Raw genomic sequence first — 8,057 nt, 5'->3', positions numbered from 1 at the left:
AGTGATAATTTCAGCTGTTAAGATTTGTAAATCCATCATTTTGACCAATTTCTCAACCCAACAAATTAAATTAGATGGTGAAGAAATTTTATTTGATGGTGAAGAAATTTTGTCGTTACTTTAAATTTCATGGACAACAATTGTTGGTAGAAAAAACAAAAAAAAAAATAGAGAGATTTTGGATCTCTCGTTTGGATTGTTGAACGACTTAAAACAATTAAAGTGAAATTATAAGAAAACCTTTGCAGTTACCATGACAGAGAGATGAAAAAAAAAAAAAGGAAGTTCTGTCATACAAACCCATATGATAAATGAACATTGCCTTCTATTCATCTAATGGTTCAGACAGGGCCTGTTTACCAAGAAAATAACAAATTCTAGGTTCAAATCTTACACTAAGTTTTCTTTAGAAAAAGGAAAACACTTTAGGCCTCTTTTGGTATAGAAAATTGGCTTAGAATGGATATCACAATATTTTCAAGTTATGTTGAATGAATAAAGGAAAAAATCATGACTAACTTGAAGGTAAGAGATTGATTACTTAAAAAAAAAAACTTAATCATTTCAATCATCTTTAAAATTGTACGATTAGGAAGAAGAAGTTTTTTTCATGTCTAATTCTTTTCTGATCCCCACAAAATGGAAAAATCATTCTTTAATGTCTGATTATCTATTGCAATCCAATTTTTATGCCCAACGAGGCCTAGAGGTTAGGCAGACCTAATTATCATTTCTAAATCGAGAGTGGTGAGAATTACACAGCCTTCTTATTCATGGACATTGACAATGACCTCAGAAAAATTGCAGTTTCGACCATGATGGGGTTGATGAACAGATAACCCACTAAAGTTTTCAAGTTCTATCAATGATACGACAAGCGATGGGTAAATTTGAGGCCAATAATGTTTGACTAAGTTATTCGATGTAAAAGTAACGGAGTAGGATTCTCTTCCTTTTTATTTAAACGATTACGGTTAAACCACGTTAACATTTTATATTAATTTTTTATAAAAATAAAAAAATAAAATAAAGAATGTAAGAAAAAAGGATAAAAGGGGATGGAAAAATAAGGAGAGAGCACATCTTTCAACTTATTTCTCATCTTCCAGTTTTCGGTGTCCACTTGTAGCTAATTCCTTCACATGCTTCATCCCCACAATGCAAGCTTCATCCTCACAATGCATCAATGATATCAATTAAGAAGATGCTCTTCCTCTTTGGACCACTTTTTTTCACAGAAAACTTTCGGTTAGTTTTTATTAGGAGTGGGCCTAAAAACTGAGAAATTGTGAAACTGAACCAAATCGAATGAAAAAGTTTATAAAAAACCAGGTTGACCAAAACTGTTCAAACTTGGACCGGAACCGAACCAAACCGATTTAAAATGATTCCGGTTTTGGTTTCTAATTCTCAAGAACCGTGATAACCGCACCGGACCATCTATATTAATTTTTTTTAAATCTAATTCTTTAACCCTTGTTTTATTTAAATACTAAGCCCTAACTAAAATTCTATATAAAAAGTTTTCAAGCCCAAAAGCCAAACCCTTGGTGTAACATCCTACTTCGCCTAGGAGAGTGGATTCTCTATACCTTATATGTATATTCCTATCTCTACCTAGCATGAGGCCTTTTGGGAGCTCACTGGCTTCGGGTTCCGTAGGAACTCTGAAGTTAATCGAGTGGCGCGCAAGAGCAATCCCATGATAGGTGACCCACTGGGAAGTTCTCATGTGAGTTCCCAAAAATAAAACCGTGAAGGCATGGTCGGGGCCCAAAGTGAACAATATCGTGCTACGGTGGAGTCAAGACCAAGATGTGGTGGGGCCCGGGCCGAGATGTGACAATTTGGTATCAGAGCCAATCCCTGGCCAGAAGTGTGCCGACGAGGATGTCGGACCCCTAAGGGGGGTGGATTGTAACATCCCACATCGCCCAGGGGAGTGGATCATATATGTCTTATATGTATATTCTCATCTCTACCTAACACGAGACCTTTTGGGAGCTCATTGGCTTCGGGTTCCGTAGGAACTCCGAAGTTAAGCAAGTGGCACGCGAGAGCAATCCCATAATGGGTGATCCACTGGGAAGTTCTCATGTGAGTTCCCATAAACAAAACCATGAGGGCGTGGTCGGGACCCAAAACGGACAATATCGTGCTACGGTGGAGTCAAGCCCAGGATGAGATAGGGGCCCAGGCCAGGATGTGACACTTGGTAATTACCTCACCTCATCCATTAAACTATAGCTGTCATTTCACATACCAATTTCCATCCCTCCCTCGCCTCTCTTCTTTTCCTCATTCATCTTTATGCATTATGTACACTATAATTTCATTTTGGTATGTACACTTTGGTCTTAATCTGAAGCTTTCTATCTTTTGATTTATATTTACTAGTAGATGCCCACGCACAAAATGTGTGTGAAATTTTTCATTTTTGTTTTTAAAATTGAAGGATAGAGGAAGAGAGAGATAGAACGTGGGAGAGGGGAGAGATACAGTGAAGTTTATTTTTATTTTTTTCATTTTTTGAAAATTAGAGATGATAAAATCGCATGTAGGTGAGACTTAAACAAAAAACAACAAAGTTCTATTTTGTAAAGTTATGTTACTGTCCTTAACTTTTTTTTATTATGATAGAAAATAAAAATGTCTTTTCACCTCTTTTGGTTGACAAAGAGGGTTTCATTAATATGGAGTTCAGATATGTAAACTTTCAATCTTCCATTCACAAATATTGTATATCTAGTAGTGGGAACTCAAATTTATTTGAATTTGTGGTTGATATATGTATTCGGTATTGGAAGTAGAAGATTGAAAAATTATATATATATAATTTTGGTTAGAACCATAAATCTGCATAAACTGAACCGGAATTGGTGTAAATCAAACCGTACGATTTTAGTAATAAATTTAAGTGAAACTACATCGAACCAAACCGTTGATTTTTTCATTTTCAATTTCGATTTGAAAGTGGAACAAGGCCGAACTGGATCGTGTCAACCCCTAGTTTTTATCACAAATTATAAAATTACAAAAGAAAAGAAAAAAAAGAAAGCCGTTGTGTTTGGATTCAAACAACAATCATGGAAAAGGAAAAACGAAATGAACACATGCAGCAAGTGACCCACAAACTGAAAAGATCCAACCACATTTCCACTTTGTACACAGAACAATCTGATGATCTCTCAGCAAAAAGCCCTTGATTTCAATGATTAATATCAAATGGTAGGACACCCCCTCCCCCCCCCCCCCCCCTCTTCTTCTCTCAAGTGGTGCCCAAAATCAGTTCAATCAACTAGGCATTTAGGACAAGGGGCCCTCCAACTCTAGGGAGGGACGTAAAACAAAAGGATAGGACAATCATCAATTGAATGCCATCTTCAACAAGCATCTGCTTTTTTATAACACTAAGGAAGTAGACCAACAAAAATGGGTTTTGTGCCCCTTCAAATACGACATCCTTCCAAATCAACAAAAATTGGTGGAGTATTCAAACACTTCTTGTACAGATGTTTTCCACCATTTCCATGCTGATGCATACAACTGCAATTATGCATTCACCAAGTTATGACAATAATAATCGACAAATACTTGGTGGTCTTAGACATAAAGAGTCACTTCTCAATCTTCTCTCTACTGACAATCACTGTTTAACACTCAATTTTCTTTTTGTACTTATAACAAGCTATATCTTAAGTATAAAACTATAGTTTACAGGTAATAGAGATTCAAGGAGCCAAGTAGTATTCATATTGTCAGTAGTATTGATAATACAATTGCAATGATGGAATCACCAAATTATGACATAATAGTTAAAAAATACTTGGCTCTAGACGTAAAGAGGAACTTCTCCAAACGGACAAATCATCACTCAGATTAAGTGTTGGAACTTTTTTATTTTTTTATTTTTTTACTTATAACGAGTTATGCATGAAGCTATGACTTTCATGTAATAAGGATTGAGGAATGAGTCTTTACGAGTAAGAACCCAAACAGTGTTAATAGTATTCAACACCTATTTCTCAAGTTTCTATGTCTTGCTCAAAGAAACGAATAGCAGTCAGCCAATCAATCAAACCGTTGATCGAAAACCACAACCATCACCATTGTCTCACCATCATCGTCACCACCACTACCATCTTTGACACCACCACCTCTCACCCCCATTGTCGCCACTACCATATTCTCCATCGTCATCACCCTTGCCACCATGGCCACCTCCATCTCCACCATCTCACCATCACCACCACCACTACCACCTACACCTCCACCACCACCATGACCTTCGCCACCTCCCACCACCATCACCACATTCTCCACCCCATTACCCTCACCATGGCCGCCATCATCCCCACCTCACAACCACCATTTTCACAACTATTGTTAATTAGCACCACCTATATCCCACCACTACTAACACCTCTATTGTCATCACTACTCCAACCACCGTTGCTATCAACACCACACACACACACACACACACACACACACACACACACACACACACATATATATATATATATATATATATATATTACATTTGGTACCAAACGCATTTTTCTTCGCAAAAATCATTCTCAAATTAACTACCTAACGCATTCTCAAATCCTAAAAATGCTAAATCCAATTTGTTATTTTCGTTTTACAAAACAATTCTTCAAAAATCGTTTGTAAAACGTTCCTAGACGGATCCAAATGTTTTGTAAATGATTGAGCAAACTATTATTTTTCCTTGGACCATACTTTTTTATAAAGAGACTCTGAATTCCAATGTAGTTGCATCACAAAAATATACAGATCTTAGTACATTTGGAGAAACACACTACTCAATAAATCAAGTGAAAGAATAAATGGGAGCTAGTGGAGCATGGAAGGTACCACTGAAGAAGCACAGAATTTTCCAGCATCTCTTTCACCAGCTGAATTCAATAAAATTCTCATTAAATCTGGATGATACTTCCCCTTGAGAGTTTCTTTATACTTCGCAAGGATATCTTTACTTTCATCTGCTTCCCATAATCAAAACGACGTTATATGGAAGAACAATCTAGCCATGCAGCATAGAAAATAATCAGTTCCATATTCAACAGGGGTCATCAGAAATGAAAAGAAGTATCCCAGACCTTGAGAAAGTTATTTTCACCACGTGTTCGACCCAGAACCACCGTTAGAGAACAGAGACTTTCCGACAGCAGCAGGTTGCTCCAGTCTGGAACCCTCCTTCAATTTACAGTCGGAAGCTATCCTCCAGTCAGAAGTCATCTCCATCAGACATTGGATGATAAAGACCCTACTTTAAATATAACATGTAAAGTCCTAACGTTGTGGAACAAAATACTCATTTTCAGCCAGTGAAAGAGAGATAACTGATTGGCACCTGGTACGACCGTACAAATCAGTATAAAGCATGCCCACTACTACAAAACACTTGGCAAGACTGATGCAGTTCAAAGATGGAATACCAGCTGGTAGTAGTATGAAACTAAATTTGTTTGGTGTTCGTTTGACTGATCTAAATAACAACTGTTTAAGCGACTGTTTAAGCATAAGAAAACCACATTTTGTAATTGCCTTTTGCAAGTTTTGCAGTCCAATCACTACGACCTGAACATTCCTACGTACTTTTTTCCACCTTTAAATGTTTACCTTTCACATCCTATGGACTGGGCAACTGCTGTCCAGAATTCCTAAATCATTTTTTCCACTATATCACATTATGAATCGGCTACAGACGCTAATTTTCCCCTCATTCCATCAATACATATTTATCAAGTATTCCATTCATAATCATTAAGTATTAGCTCTCAATCTTTATTGAACAGAGGCTGTTTATAGCTCTTCAGATTAATGCTTGTCCAACAACAAAGACAGAACTCCAAATCCACCAACTTGCTCTTGTTCTAGTGGTATTTCTCTTCCCAAATGTTGGAAGGTCACAAGTTCCATTTCCCCCCTCCCCCATTGATCAAAATACAATTAAAAATTTGAAATCGTTTGATGACCATTCCGTTTCCACTTTTTTGAAAACTAAAAACTGAAACCTTATTTGGTAACTACGCTTAGTTTTAAAAATAAAAAATAACTGAAAACCAAAAGTTGAGTTTTCAGTTTCATTTTTTTTGAAAGCTGAAAACTAATATTAACAATGGACCTATGCTAGATAATTAAAAGACCATTAACTGTGAAATTCTTTATTGACCTAAATTACACTTTCCTATTTATATTATTTCTAAAGCACATTGAAAAGTATATTGGAGAAATGAATAAGGCAGTACACTATAGAAGTAGAAATGCTACATGATTTTATGTTAGTGAAGAAATTGAACTGGAGCAGCAGCTTGATAAATTTTGAAGCAATAATAGGATCTTGTTTTATTGCTGCTCAACCACGTGCCCCATATATCGAACTAGGATTGTACATGATTTTGTAGGTGAAGACACTACAATTGAATCTATTCAATTTTTTTCATTACAATTTCAATATTGTCTATTATCGATGCACATGGTACCGTGCCAATTCCAATCACCAGTACCCTCATACCACCATACTTGCAACTATCACCATTGTCAAGCACCCTAATTCTGTCCTTCCCACTAGTATTACCATTGCCCTCAAAACCACGCAGGAAGCCAACAAGCCATCACCATCCCCGCCCCGATCATCATTAAGCAAACTGGACTTGTGATGAGATTGCCTCAAATAGCTATTAACCAAATTTTTGCTTAATTCCTAGTCTTATATCGTTATAAGTTTCCGCATTCGTAACGTTAGTGGTAATAATTCAACATTCGATTCCCCGATCATCGACACTGCCACAATTTTGGTCACTCCTAATAACACATTTCACTAAAATTCTCTGTGATTGTACCCAACATTGTTAACTTGTACCTCCAAAATTATAGTATGATCAACTCAGAAATCAATGCATACACGATAATTAGCAGTTCAATTTTCAGTGCTAAACAATTCATACCTTAGAACCTCAGCAAGTGAAACGAAACCAGAGCCTCAAGCACGCCCAAACACGCCCCGGTGAAAACGTCGGTGACGAAATGCCTACCCAGCAAACCCTAGAGACGGAGGTGCCGACGGCCCAGGCCCAGGCAACCGAGACCAAAATCCTCACGGCATTGACCTCGTCCGCGCCGATCCAACGATCAACGAAGGGAGACGCTGACCTTAGGTTGGCGAGGGCATCGGTGAGGGCGGCGGCGGAGAGGTGCAAGACGGAGGCGACGAAGCAAACCCGAGAGGAGTGTCCGCTGGGGAAGGAGAAGTGGTCTACCGAAACGGCGACGCTCATCGTCTTGTTGTAGAGAGGGCGGGAGCGGCGAAAGAGGAGTTTGATTAGGCCGACGACGGCGAGGTCGAGAAGGAGACCGAAGATGAGTGGGGAGAGGAGTGGGCGGAGGATTTGGGTTGGGCTTGGGTCTGGGATCGGGGCAAGGAGGAGGGAGAGGTAGAGAGGGAAGAAGAAGCGGAAGTCGGCGGAGAGTTCGAGGAGGAGGAGGAGGGAGTGGGGGAGGAAGGGTTTGGCGAGGACGTGGAGATGTTGGGAGACGGTCGTATCTAGAGCTACTAAGCTGCCGAGCATTGGTGGCTGTGGAGGTGGCGCTGCGGTGGTGGTGGTACTGCCTCCATGGTTGAATGTCAGTGTGTGTGTGTGTGAGAGATGGCTAGGCCGTTGGGTTGGACAGTTGGGATTTGGGAACCAACCAAAGAGGTAGTTAAGGAATATTTGGACTGGACTAGAATCTAGTGAATTTTAGTTTGGAGGCCCAAATACAGATTGAAGGAAGTTTCTTTTCTCAATTCATGGCCCAAAAAGGGATTCAAATTACTCTTCGGATGACTTGATATTGTTGTTTTTTCTGTTTTTTTTTTTTTTTTTTTTTTTTTTTTTTTTTTTGACAAACGATATTATGGACATTAAAGAGATGAGGGAGTGGGCTAATTACCTTGCTCAATCGCTACGAGTCTTGAACGACAAGGATAGAGCCAATAATTTTTCACTGAGTGAGCTAAAGATTTAAATCTTTATAAACAAAAAAAC

The 8,057-nt window shown here is 38.5% G+C and overlaps 1 pseudogene across 1 annotated transcript; it reads right to left on the bottom strand.

Moving 5' to 3' along the window:
* Nucleotides 1-4,701: 4,701 nt before the first annotated feature.
* LOC137711414 (putative lipid phosphate phosphatase beta) lies at nucleotides 4,702-7,691 on the bottom strand (annotated as a pseudogene). The gene is made up of 2 exons (XR_015963654.1): nucleotides 6,978-7,691; nucleotides 4,702-5,243 (listed from the first exon to the last, which is right to left on the bottom strand). The product of XR_015963654.1 is annotated as a putative lipid phosphate phosphatase beta (transcript).
* Between the last annotated feature and the right edge of the window lie 366 nt (nucleotides 7,692-8,057).

This window comes from Pyrus communis, chromosome 6 (assembly GCF_041283825.1).
Source record: "Pyrus communis isolate YQ-2024b chromosome 6, ASM4128382v1, whole genome shotgun sequence".
NCBI classification, from domain to species: Eukaryota; Viridiplantae; Streptophyta; class Magnoliopsida; order Rosales; family Rosaceae; genus Pyrus; species Pyrus communis.
The sequence above is the reverse complement of the archived record's forward strand: the minus strand, read 5'-3'. Positions and strand labels throughout refer to the sequence as shown.